Raw genomic sequence first — 14,716 nt, 5'->3', positions numbered from 1 at the left:
CCAGGTTGTTGTCTTTTACCACTGCTGTCCCTGAGCCTGGCCTACTGGGGCACTACAAACTCAACGCCAAGTACACCCTTTCAGCGTTTGAGCATCAGGATAGCAACAGAGCAGTCTAAGGCTTCTCAGGGTGGTAGAATGCGGGAACAGACTCTGAGGTCTATAGTTACCAAACAACACGTACAATGATTGTCCAATCCAGTGCTTAAAAAAGTACTGTATGATACCAAAATAAAATACAGCAAAAAGCATATGCCTGTGGTCAAGGGACGGCTTGTGCTCTCTGAAAGTGGCGGGGTGCAATGCTTTCCCTGAATTTCAGCGAGTCAGCGCAGCAACCAATGCCAACTTCTTCTAGTTCTTCTTTTACTATTCCAATTCATTCACTTACACTCACTCACACCCATTCTTATTCAAACTCACATTCCCTCACTCTCATTCATCCTCACTCACTCAGCATCTCTCACTCAATTTCACACTCCCTCACTCTCATTCTAACATAGTCTCAATTGGTCTCCCTCTGACTCTCACTCACATGTGCAGTGTCGCTCATGCTTGCGCACACACACGTTTCCTATTTTCTCTGCATCTACCTTCAGCCGCTTGTGCCGCTCTGCTCCTGCTGCTGGTGCTGGGTAGACCCTCAGGGCAGGAACACAGCTTTTCCCTTCGCTAACACTGGAGGAGTGCACCGAAAGCCTGAGTCTGTGCAATGATGTGTGGACTCCAGATGTCAGTTGTTTGATTTTTTACCTCACCCTCTTCCATCTGTTCAGAGTGTACGTGTCAGGGGGTCTTCTAACCCTTCTCCACCCTATGATGAGATGGAGAGCGAGGGAGAGGCGACCGTTTGATGGAGGGTTCGGAATGGGCACTGCAGTGCATATGCCTAAAGCAACCAGGGCTGCCTTGACCAGTGACGCTGCATTGCGGTACTAGTGGGAAGGCCCGAGGGGTTTTAAGACCATGAGGCCAAGACTGGACCTAGATAATCTCCCAGACGGCTGGAACAGACACCTCTGTGCGCCAGCACCAGTCAGGCAGATGTAATGGCCTTAGGCTGTGGAGAGGATCTGCATTTTTTTTTTCTACCAGAAGTGAATAATAGGTTATCATTCAATAAGAGTATAATTTAAAAAAAAGGGCCAGAAACAAGAGAGGAGAAGCCCTGATGGCAATAAAGGTAAGCAGCCACTGCCATGAGCACAGGGACCTTTGAAATTTTGCAGGGCCTTTTTTGGCAACTCTGCATAGACAGCAATGTAGCAATCGATCTCTGATTTCCTCGCTGGAAGGGCACTTTTGTGATGCTGTGCCAGAAGAGGGAGGATTTCACATACAAGTGGTAGAAAGCATATTGTTTACGCTTATGTTTTGGGTGTAAAGGTAAGGTTATTGTTGAACCAAGCACCGAAGATGCATTCTTCTGAATGTTCTCATCTACTGATGGCTACTAAAAAACTTTCACTCCACAGCCTTGTGCCTAAACAGGTGTCGCCATTACCCACATAGAATCCTCATGAGGTTGAAATGTTTATCTAGAAGCAATAGGTTTTAAATATACAATTGCAATCTGTACACAGATGTCGGCTGTGAGTGTTTAACACACTCAGCTATCTGACTGGCAAATAGAGTCACCACTTGCCAATACCAGAGAGAGTATTCTCACAATTAAAGGAGAAGTGCAATTTGAGCAGCACTATCCCTTCTCCCTCACTTCATGCTTGGCAATAATCTTTCTTTTGTGCAGAATATAAAACTGCACTCCAGGAGTTTTGCTTTACCTCACCCTGATACCTGCAACTCAATCTTAAACCAAAGGCGCCAGGTTGTTATTTCCAGGAGAAGTGCCAGTTCTGCAGAAACTGTACAGGAGATGGCAGGAGGCAGAAGACCGTCTCTAATGCCACAGTATATTGTGCTGTTGGGCAGTGATGCAGGCGATCACCCTCAACGACAATGAAAATCATTGTATGGAGTGGAGCGGGGAAAGCGGGGAATAAAAGACCACTGATATTGCGTTGCAAGACTGCTCCACGCCATACAAAGGTTTTCACTGTCATCATATTCACAATCCCGTCTGAGGTCATCAAGGTGGTCGAAGGGGGATCTTCCAAATATGGTCAGAGTAATTTCTCCATCATCTGACACAAGCTACTTTCAGTTCTCGCAACACTATTTGCGCCCTTGCTGGCCGTTTGCCATTTTTTGGGGTTTCCTAAAACAAATCCCCCAGATTGTGTTTTGCATTTGGAAAACAAAAGCAGCAATATCTCTGATGCTCTATAAGTTTGTGAGTGACAGTGTAAATGTTAGAAACCTGCTATCCCTCAATGTACACATTGACCGTAACTTTACCTTTAAATATGGACAGCGGTTTGTTGCCTTTCAGCTAGTTTTGCACTTTACAAATACATATACTCACACTGGCATTGGTTTTTCCCCCGTTTGGTACCATGAATGTGGACAAGGAATAAAAGACAACTGACATTGCGTTGGAACACCTACTCTGAAATGTGCAGGCCTACTGACGCAAAGTTAGGTGACTCACAGAGGGACCTTCCAATTGAAGAGATGGCTAAGGTTATAACATCACAAAGGCAGCGTTCAATGACTCTAAGTGAGGTGGAGGAACTGAGGTTTGGACAGACAGGACATCAGCCAACAACTGGTGGATGTTCCATTTGAGCTAAAATGACCCAAAACAATGCCTTTTGTCATCACTGTCTAAGAAGGTCCTTCAAATGTGGCTTACAGGTTACACTAAAACTCAGATTTGGCAGATCAGCTTCACCAAAAATCCTACTACCCAGTAAAAAAGTCCCAAGAGAGACAATGCTTAGATGTAACACACAGCTGAAGAGAAGCAGGTTGGATTCATTACTGCCAATTAAATGAAAAAGTTCAACATTTGTTCGGGTAGCTGACACATGAACATGTTTTACACCGAGATAAATAGGGAAACCTAGCACATTCCAAGCGATAAAAACTGAATTACTTTTTTGAAGGCAAAGACTGAAATGAAAGATGTCAAATGGTGATGAGAGGAAAGTAAGCTGACAAGAGTGCTCAGTAAGTAAACTCCTGTTGCTGATAGCTAAAGTAATCTGAAGATTTTGAGTTTTAAATCCTCTGGCCAGGCCGAGTCAGCATGCTGTCACTCTGAAGTTTGTAAACCAGGTACCATTATATTGAGTAATAATGGCGTCTGTTATCTTCAGTGCTGCATGAAGCGATATACAGAAAACTAGTAGTTATCAGGGAACAGCTTAAAAAACTCAAGGAAAAGGATGTGTTGGAGAGGAAATGAAGCATGAAGAAATTATGCTACAGTAGACATCAGTAGAAAACAATATAAAATGAAAAGTGCTGAAAGAGCAGTGCAGGCCCAAATCCCATGCTGATGCAAGGAGAGGTGAAGAGTTCACTAGAAAATAGACTGCATGACCAGCAAGGTTTTAGTTAAAGGAAAACCCGTGTTTGTGAGACTGAAGGCATTTATGGTCTCAGGACACAAGCACCTATTCTAATGATCAGAATCTGATAAGCAACTTTGGGAGCAGAGCAATAAAACACACATACGCACAAGTAAAAAGTAAATAAACTGTTTGTTAACCTCTTCAATGCCCATGACGAGCTGGTCTCGTCATGGGCCGCGGTGGCGCTGTGCCCATGACGAGACCAGCTCGTCATAAACCCCGCCCGCTAATACAACGGCCGGCACAGGGCGGGGAAAGGGGCGGGCACTGAAGGGGTTAAGCATTGTTAGAACTACAATAAAGAATGCGAAAGAAATGGGTTAAAATTTTAAGGACACAGGTGACGTGATGTTTTCTGCAACAAATATGTAACTGCTAAGTACCCTATTAGTTGACCTTTTGTAATAAGCATTGTTCATGTTGCTATTTAAGGGGCTGCCTGTGAAGAAGCAAATTGAGACCAGCTGTTTACTACCACTCACCCTGCCGCGATAGTAAACCTGCCTTTGTCTTGCCAAGAGGAGCCTTGTCTTTTTCGTTATCTCAGTTTGCCCAAAAACTTGGCGAACCAGCATAGGAGTCCCTTTTGCCCTCAACCGACTGCTGTCACCGAATTACCCCCACTGCAGAGATCATTGTGCATCTTTGATGAGGTAAGCAGACACGTTGTTTCCTAAAGTTCCCGTATTCATGGGGCGGGTAGGACCTGGAGATTGCGGTCTTTGAGGTGAGGACAATGCAGACTTCAGTTCCTGTTTTGTATATTATACAACTTGTCTCTATAGCAGATGTAATGTAAATAAGGTTATTGCATGCAAGATTGTAGACAAGTGTTGCACAATATTAAGTTACGGTGCTGCGCAGTCGGTAGTGTTTCTCCCAATATAAAGTTGGAAGTGGTCAATGTGGGTGATGTGAAGTTGGGCGTCTAATATGTGTTCCAATAATTTGGCATTGAGGGATGGCTGAAAGGCCAATGTCGCTAAACTTTACCTCCAAGTGCGATTAAGCACTCAAATTACCGTCATGGAACTACTGTTCAGAAATCATTCCATGGTTTATGAGACACATGGTTTGAAGGTTATTCTCTCTTGAGCACAGAGGGAAATGGCCAACTGCTATCGACTTAGTTATAGAGTCAAACAAAGGTGATTAACTGTTATAAGTAGTTGAAGTTTTAATTGATTTGTAAATATGTTGATGATGAATGCGTGTATATGTATGCAAGTAGAAATGTGGCCACAGAGTGATGTTGTTGTGTAATCTTGTATAATGTTGTTGTGATATACAATGTTTAACGTATGACTAAAATGACAAATTTAGGGACTTCTTGTTTGTAGTGTAAAAAATTTAGAGAAGAAATACTGAGTAGACAGATAAAAGTTAAACTGTAAAAATTGCTAGGAACATTGGGTTTATGGAGACTCCCTTACAGAACATGCAAGAGACCTTTCCAGGTGACCAGAAGAGGTTGTACAAGTACTGTAGAGAATGGTTTAAAGCCACTAAGAAACACGTATCCCAGGCCAAAGGACGACACACTTGATATATATGCAGGAGCTAAATTACAGAAAGGAGAAGTTACCTTAGCCTTATGGTGAGTCTTTTGTGAAAGGTTTAAGGACTCCTCCAATGCTGACACATCTAGTACCCAGTCTGCTCTCCCACCGCCATATGATTCTATAAATACATTCCCCTAGCTACCTGGCATTTATCCATTGGCGCAGCTACAGGAAGTCACAGCGGGATTTGAGAATCCCGAGGTTGAGACCCCATCACAATCCCTGGATGGATCCCCTAATGTTGCCACATAGATGTCAAAGCCAAGACACAAGAGTACTCTCAGACAACAAGTAAGGGTGGGTGACTCTCAGCTATCAGTTTTTAGGACAACTAGAAGTGCAGTTTACACTACATTTAGATCAAGCCTCTCCCCAAGAGAGTAGAGGTGAGGAGCAGGGTCCAGGAGACAGTGATGATCAGTGGCGGGCTTCTTCAACAACATCACACTTGTTACAGTGGAGAAATGCAATAGCAAGGGTAGTTAAGGAGCAAATACCTACGCCACAGTGAGGAGATGCAGATGATGCTAGATGGAATGACTATGTAGATAGGGCTGTCAGGATGGCGCGATGGCCAGTATCTCAAGAAAGAGATGAGGATTTTAGAAGGACTAAAGATAATTTACCACTTTAGGAGAAGGGGAATGTAATAGTTTCACCAGAGTGTTCAGGAATGGTTATCACGAAATAAGGATAGAAGAGATATGAGGGTGACAAGGAGAGAAGAATATGGTGATAATCTCTCAGGATAGATTTAGAGAAATTATGGGAGGATGGCAAATAGAGTGGAGTCCATACATAGATGTGTAGATAACATTGGTGAAATACTTCAATCTACTGAGGCTAGGCATCCTATTTATGACACTAGCACTCAAAGGTCCCTTCTCAATTTTAATCACACAAATGGAGTGTTGGGATTGCCTAATCACGTCAACTCTAGAGAAGAAGAGCAGGACATATTTTCCAGAACTAGGAAAGCCCGACCAACAGAGCTTGAGTGATTGCAGTTTCAGGAAACACGTGTCAAACCAAATTCAAGGATGCGATCTTGTGAAGCTGCAGGAGGATTGACACTACATGATTGACCAATGCAGCAGAAGAGGGTTTAATAAGATTTACACAGAACTGATCTCACCCCTAGTGAGATCGTTGCTGAAAGAGAAAACAGTTGGTACAGTTTTGTATCCTATTTGGATTATTTAGCATGATGGACTGGAGGTTTAGCCCCACAGATGAGAACATGGCCACGAGAAGGGTCCTTTGATCCATGTTAAATGGCATTGCATTCTTTATAGTGTCGGAGACCCAGACTGTGATTATCCCTACATGTTGAAGTGTTTGCGTGTGTGGCAAAAGTATGCCAGACAGCACAACCCCCAAAATTCTGTTAATCACATATATCAGATGCCCCTGATCGCAAGGTACCTGGGGCACCTCATTATGTTCTTTGGTCACAAATAGACAAAGAGAATCTTGAAAAGTTATTACCACCGCTCACAGAGGGAGCAGGGAAATGCATTAGGTCCTTTGTAAAGAAACCTGCAGGTATGACCCAGGTAGTAAACAGATACTGTTTTTTTCAGAAAGTTAGATTGAGAAATGTTACCAAACACAACAAGGTGATGGATGGAGTGCTGAAACTTTTCAACCACTCACCCCCAGTCAAGAGATGTGGGTTTAATCCATTGTTCTTTTGTTCACAATGCCACCACAGTATGGACCCAGCCATATGCAAATCATTCTTGACCCTACTCTTCATGGGAACAGTCTAGCCCGAACTTCCAGACCAGGGCCTCCCTGGACCGGAAACAAGCATCCTGGGACCGGTTTCGGGGTATCACCCCTCATCGACCAGGCTAGCTTGATCCAATGGCAGAGTGAGCAAATGACCCACGTCTTTGCATACCCTTGGCCACTTAGGGCGAACATAGCAAACACAACAAAATGATATACGGATGGTATCACCCCTCATCAGCCAGGCAAGCTTGAATCCAGCCAGCATGGGTCAAGACTGATTTGCATATGGCTGGGTCCAAACTGGGGTGGAGTGGCGAGAAAAATAACGATGGATTAAACTTAGATCTGGGACTGGGGGTGAGTGTTTGAAAAGTGCTAGCACTCCCTACATCATTTTATTTTATGATGTTGTGAGAAATGTCACCCTCACTGACACTATGTATGATGGTTCCCCATTCAATTTTGTTCAGATGGTAGTCAGAGATCAGCTGAGGAAAATGTATCCCGACAGGCCAGACATTGTGTCTCTCATGGCTCAATCAATGCAGCCGAATAAGGACTCGCTCAGTTTGTCAGCAGGATGATAGAAAAGTGGACCCACGGAGTAGGTAAGGGTTGGGAAGTAACAGGGGAAATGCTGAGTTGTTTTACAATGTAGTAAACTAGGGTTTACCCTCTGATGAACAAAACAATTTTGATTATATAGTGGCAGTGGATGCAAAACCCTGGACAGAGATACGGGCACATAAAATTCATTTTTGTAAAAAGAAGCAGGAAAAATAGAGAAACAAGCAGGAGGTTACAGAGAAAGCAGCAGCCAAGCTGGTGCAGCAAAAGTTAGCAAAGAAAGGAGCAGTAGAAAGAGCTGTAGTAGCAGCTACCACTCAGATGACTGCAATGTCTGTGGTCCCAGGGACCACCCAACAAAAATACCCACAACAGCAGGATAGTATAAGGGCACAAGGAAGTAGTAAAGAAGGACAAGGAGGAATGGGAAAAGACAGGATAGGACCCCAGAGGATGGATCAAACATGTCATTATTGTCACAGATATGGAAATTTCATAAAAGATTGCAGAACTAAGGGTGCAGCTACTGTCAAAGCTGAAATAATACATGGATCTCAGACACCACCACAAAATGTGCAACAACCAGTAATGCCTCAAGTACAACAAACGCTGCCACAGCAACGTTATCAAGCACCCCCAATGGCAGCTTCACCTCAAAATGGACAGGGAGGTGTGATCGTGAGGTGGGGAAATTCCTTCCAGACAAAATAAATGGGATGATATATGCAAAGAATGTGCCCACAGAGCAGTTCCATGTGTCCAGTATTGTCAGTGATGCACAGGACAGATGAGGAACCCTCTGTGATGGTAGCTATCAATAATACGAGGCATGCATTCCTCATATGAACAAGAGCAACCTGTTCTTGTATTGGAGGGGAGACCTTCCAATTTCTAATAGATCAATGGACACACAAGGATTCTCTGGGATGGTAAACCAGTGGAGATGGAAATAGGAGGGAGGTACACTGATGGCTGTCTATTAATCTCTCCCGGTACCCTTGCTAATCTATTGGGCAGAGAATGTATGACTAAATTAAATATGACAATGCATTTTGAGTCTGATGGCACTATGATTTGTTCTACTCCTGGAGTTCCTCCTTCCACGATCATGGCTGTAACAGTAGACTCTCCTACTGGAGATCAAAACAGAGCTCAACCCACTAATATAGAAGCATTTACCAAAGCAGTATATACAATCCTAGCAGAAACACCAGAGTTACTGGGAAGGAAGGTTCAGTTATCTAAAGAGTTCCTTTTTTTACTTGGATCACGAGGATTTCTCCCGGGAGCATGGGGTCCCACACTCTCTTTATTTTACATGCAGCATTAGGTAGATATGAGAAGAAATACTGGGCACCAACCGGCGAAGAACCCCCGACATATGAGTTGACACATGCAATGTACCTTATAGGCAATGGCCGCCACCTGATTAGATGGCTATATAAGGCTACCCGGGCACACGCAGAGACCCCCCCTCACGACACTTAAGAATAAATGGGCCAGGGACCTGGGTAAGGACCTAACGGACAGGGAATGGACCTCTCTTCTGGAATACCCTAAAAGACTGTTCCGTAACACCCAATTCAAGTTAATACAATACATGATTCTTCGTAGGGCCTACCGCACTCCCCACCGTCTAAACTGCATGTACTCCACTGCCGAAGATGCCAGGCAGAGGACGCTGACATAATGAACATGTTGTGGATGTGTTCCTACCTTGGGGGGCTCTGGTCCAAGATTGCACACATGATAGGAACATTACAGATATCCCTAACTGGAACACAGTGGAGCGGTGCATGTTGGGTCTCTACCGCCGTCCCGCAACACAAAAAGTACAACTCAGATTTGCTGACCTGGCCCTGCTTATAGCGAAACGCCCCATCACTATGAGGTGGAAGTCGACCCTCCCCCTAACAATACACTCATGGCATGTGGAGGCAGAGGTATTGGACTGCACTGTCTGAATGGGAGACTATGGGGTTACAGGTGCTGGGCGACTTATATGAGGATGGTGTCCTCCTCCCATTTCAGGCCTTGCGGGATAGATATGATCTCCCTCATGGACATTTCTTGCTTCATTCGGCCCTCGTTTCGGCCATACAGCGGCACTGGCGGGAGGGGTTATCAGAGCCGCAGACGTCCATGGCTTGTCAGTATATAGTAATGGCGGCAGGGACCTTTAAGGCAGTTACATGCTTATGACTGGTGAGGGGTTGCTGCCATTGAGGGAATTGCAACGAAAGTTGGAATAGGACCTGGGTAAGGAGATTCCCGAGAAAACATGGGCTCAGATAATTAGGAGGGCATGGAAAAGCACCAGAAATGCCTGTTTCCAACTGGTCCACTTCTTTATATTACATAGAGCATATCTCACTCCTGCTAGGATTAATAAATACTTCAATACAGACACTGCGAAGTGTCCACGTTGTAACTTAGAAGGGGCAGAGTTCAGGCATATGATGTGGGACTGTCCGCAGTTAAGAAGGTCTTGGAAGAATGTAGTCGCGCTGCTATGCGCGATCACAGAACGGCAGATAGCGCCTGTCATGGGCACTTGTTTACTTCACTGGTTCCCCCACACGCCCAAGACGAGAGTTACGAGCAAATTTCTGGATTTGGGATTATTGCTGGCCAAGAGGGATATTATTTGCTTAAGAGTCGCAGATGTGCCTTTTGGGCATTAGCCAGTGACGAATCCGTATTCAGTCATATATCCCACTCATTGTATATAGATTTTGTTATCTAATATAGGGGATTTGTGTTTCTATTCCCCTTATTGAGTTGGGGAGAGTAGATGGATCACTATTTCATGGCAATTGATGCTCTAAAGACTACTGAGAACCTTTGATTTCTGTATCGGGATATGTTTTGTTTGGACAAAAACTCAATAAAACATTTTTTTTTTTTTTTAAATGGCATGTGGAGGCTGTCTGATGGGGCAGTGCAGAAAGCACAGCCATTAGGAGGGAAGAATATAGGGGAGTACAGAAAATACAGATCTCCATTGAGTGGGATCTGATGCTGGAGGCACTTATGGCAATTGAACCCCCAATGCCACAATGCATGTAGAGCTCGCGTCCCCTTCCTTCGGAGTGCAGCTGTGACCGACTCCCACACCCCTGCTTGCCGCAGGGCCAGGCAGAAGAGAATGCGCCGTATTGAGTGAGACCCTGGCGGGGGAAAGATAGACGACGAGTCAAGCATCGGACCTGCAATAGCCTAATTGCGGTGAGCTAGATGGGAGGGTGGGGGGGGGGGGGGTTGATCGGGGGTGTTTTTTGTGTTTCATATTGATTGATAACCAACCTGCAACAAATTCATAGTAGCTCGTAGATGCCAAAATACTAATGCCTCGCCAAGGCAGCCTCCCTTGTTCTGAATGTACCTTGTATGAATAGAGATGTTTATTCTAACTCGTTACTTGCTGAACCATCTATGTATCGACCATATTCATGCCTGCGCATGACGTGGCACTTTGTAAAATCAATAAAGTATGTTTAAAACAAACAAAAAAAAGAGTTCCTTTTTCGGCAACAAGGGCAAGATTCTTGGATACCTGACAATGAGTGATATTTCAAGTAAAGGCCTTGGAGATAACACAGACCAATGGCGCTCCGATAGCTTGTGATCACAACTATGACTTATGGGTATTTGTTATGGTAAAATGGTAAAGGTGATACTGGATGATCAACTGTTTGATGATGATTTTAAGAAAACAGTTAACGATTTTCAGGATGACATACAGTTGAGAACTAGGTGTGTTCCTAAAGGAGAAGAGTGCCAACGATAAGCAATACAACCACTTTTTATGCAACGTGGCACAAAGCTTGCTGATCTTATTCTTCAGTAGGCCAGTAAGGCATTCAACTATGCCAGTGCTCTGGGAATGATATATAGAAAAGAGTTTATGCTTTATCCCTAATGTTGTTTTGAGATGCGTAAAGATTGCATTGACAAAGTGTGTGCCGTTGTTAGTTCTCATCCCTTCTAAAATTCCCCAAAGGGGAATCACCTCACAAATCAGAAAAGTAGCAGTTGACTTAGCATCACAGTGGACGCATGGTCCTGCTTCAATCCATTGAGGAAAAAGTACAAACCACAACCATGAGATACAGATAGTTGTTGCACTTGTCTATCATATTCACAAAGTCAATATGAAGAGCCTTAAAAGGACCTTGTGGTCGTGGAATGGTAGAATTTATCACATTCAATGTAGGATTTGGAGAGAAATGTTGACAAACCGTACAATTATGAAGCTACATGTTAAGCTTATCATGTAAGTTGGGAACAAACCAATCTTGTTGTATTTGCATGGTCTCTTGATATGTTAGCTGATCAGGAGCTATCATAAATAAAGCCTGAGGCATCACTGGTTTACCTGTAAATATATGCCTATAAATTAGATCGTCCCCTGACTGTGAGCACCCTCTAGTATCCCATAACTGTTTCTTAAGCGATGGAGCAGCTTCGTGTAACTCACGAAGATTTAAACGTGTGCTATATGCTGCACATTTCACTACTGCCACTGCTTGTGGTAAAGCAATCGCCTCTATTAAAGCCTCTAAGAGATTCCTATGCATAACAGGACTCCCGTATGACTTAAGGAAGCCTCTCATGCTCCATCTCAACTTGCTAGAATGTGCAGTGATAGTTACATAAGTTAAATCTGAGTGGATTGTGATGGCATTTCCTACTCCTTGCTTAAGAGTTGCTATCAATTCTGCTGCTTGTGCACAATAATGTGCTGGCAGTGTCAACTGCTCTACTATGTGGAGTTTCTCTGAAGAATCATGCTGTTGTGCTCTGACTACTGCGGCAACTGTGTTTCTTACTCCTGTGTCCTGGTCAATAGTAGAGGAGCCATCACAAACTAGACAGTGGTACAGGGAATATGATCCTCTGATGCTGGACTAATTTCATTAGGAATATATGTTGCACAGTCATGCACATCATCCTCAGAGTCTAATATAGGATGAGCAGAGGATGTCGCAGGATTCACTGTATGACACTTCAGAACCTTCAAAGATGGCAGTGACAATATCACCTCTCATCCTGACATTCTCTGTGTAGTCGTCTTAGCCTTCTGAATGATAGCAATCATTGCATGTTCTGCATAAAGTGTCAAAGGTGCTCCCATGACAATGGGGATACTTTTCTGCACTACAAAGGCAACAGCGGCAAGATCTTGCTCACAAGGATAATATCCTCTCATCACTGAATCCAACTGTTCACTAAAGTATGCACTGGGTTTGTGTCTTAACCCCTTGCATGCTCATGACGGAACCACTCCGTCATGAGCCACGGGCGCGCTGTGCTCATGACGGAGTGGTTCCATCATGCTGCGGCCGTTGGCGGCCGCTCCGCCCACGCGGCGCTGTTTCCCCGCCTGTGCGGGCGATCAGCGCAAGTGGGTGGAGTCATGACGGAACCACGCCGTCATGAGCACAGCTCGCCCGTGACTCATGACGGCGTGGTTCCGTCATGAGCATAGCGGCGCCGCGCTCACCCCAAACCCCCCCAGCGCTGCGGCGGAATTCGCGCCGCAGCGAAGGGGTTAAGGGATATTTTTACTTAAGGGATGCGGTCATCACTTGACCATTGCAATGACAAAAGAGATAAAACTCTTTGGTATAATCAGGAGTCCCCAAAACTGGGACATTTGTTATCTCAGTCTTTAATTTTTTTTAAGTCTCCCTCATTTCTGGTGTCTACGTTATCTTATTGTTTCTGTCTTTTGCCTGTTTAATAGAAGCCAGCAAAGGCAGTATTAAAGTGCAGTAATCAAAGACCCATTGTCTCACATAGTTTCAGAGACCAAGTAACGTCACATTTCCTTAGCAGTTTCTGTTTCAGTCATTTGACATATAGATGCTGGTCTTTCAGGAGTTACTCGTCGACCAGAAACTGACAGTAATTGTCGTAGGTGATGGACCTCCTCCTGACAGTCCTGAACTTTGTCTTTCCCTACCGTTTATTCTCTCTGAGCGAGAGTAACCAAAAGAGCGGTATTATCTTTCCTAAACTGTTTCTGTAGTTCTGAAAATTAATGTCATTGACATAATGCAACAACATACTGTCACACTGAAAGTTTGATAATTTTCTTCAACTCTTTTTAAAATGCTAGGGGACTCTCATTACCCTTGAGGCAAACTAGTATACAAATACCTACAGTAGGAGAATGCTGTCAACTAATGACTGTCTAGATGGAGAGGGATGCTAAATAAAGTATTCTTGAGATCTATAACCGAGAAAAATTTAGCATCCTTAGGAATGTTTGTCAAAATAATGGAAGGGTCAGGAACAATTGGAAATTCTGGTGCCACCATATCATTCAGGGGGCAGAGGTCTTGAACTATACGGCAAGTAATACCCTTTGATTTCTTAACCGGATAAATGGGGGTGTTACAAGGAGACATTCCAGGATAAATTACTCGTTGCTCTAGCAACACCTTTAAACTAGGGGCAATGCCCTTATCTGCTTCTTTGGAAAGAGGATACTGTCTCACCTTAGGTAGGATACCACCTTCCTTTAATGTAATTCTGCATGGAGTAGCAGTGCGAATCAGGTCTACATCATGGGGACGCTTCGTCCACAAGATGTCTGGTATTTGGAAAAGCTTTGCATCCCTAATAGAATTAAAGTCTCTGCCTGGTGTGGGCATCCTTACTTCCAATACTGTTCTGATCATCCCCTGACACCCCATCAGATAATGACAGGGAGACCAATGAACACGCAAATACCTGCCACCAGAAGTAAGGTAGTACAGCTGACATATTGAAAGATGAAATGCATGTTTATCTCTTTGAATTTAGCATAGTTAATTTCTAAACAGGTAACCAAAGGAAATGAGAAGCGTGCCATCGCTGAGGTCAATCTCCCAGTTTTAGACATAGGTGACAAGGTTTTTGTATGGAATTTTGTTCAGAAATGGAAAGAGGAGAATTCAACAGGCCTTTCACTGTGGCCACCCCCATTGCCCTCATGGTAGATGTTAGGAAGCCTTGGATCCATCTATCGGAAATCCGAATAAACTCGGCATCATGTCAAAAACCACCAGCGATATAAATGGAACAAGAGGGTGGAAGAAGATTATGACTGTAAAAATACACCCCTCCACCTCTACCTTTGGACAATTTTCTGATTTCAGACTTTTTTTGGATCAACAGAACAAACTCTATATATTTTTGTTATCTTTTTCCTTTTTTGATTCTTGATACTATAATTTCTACTACTGCTTCTCTACAGTAATGTATCTACTAGCTCTGATATCACACACTTGCAAAGAAAACTCTCTAATCATGCTAATGTATCCCATAGTATTCATACCAGATTATTAGATCATATGTAGTGCCAACGTATGTCAGACATAG

The 14,716-nt window shown here is 43.8% G+C and overlaps 1 protein-coding gene across 1 annotated transcript in view; it reads right to left on the bottom strand.

Moving 5' to 3' along the window:
- Positions 1-14,716, bottom strand: part of GAB3 (GRB2 associated binding protein 3) — a 453,955-nt gene that overhangs the window by 345,785 nt on the left and 93,454 nt on the right. The gene's annotated exons all lie outside the window — the stretch shown is intronic.

The sequence above is a fragment of the Triturus cristatus genome, chromosome 5_2, assembly GCF_964204655.1.
Source record: "Triturus cristatus chromosome 5_2, aTriCri1.1, whole genome shotgun sequence".
Lineage (NCBI taxonomy): Eukaryota > Metazoa > Chordata > Amphibia > Caudata > Salamandridae > Triturus > Triturus cristatus.
This window is presented reverse-complemented; position numbering and strand designations above follow the sequence as displayed.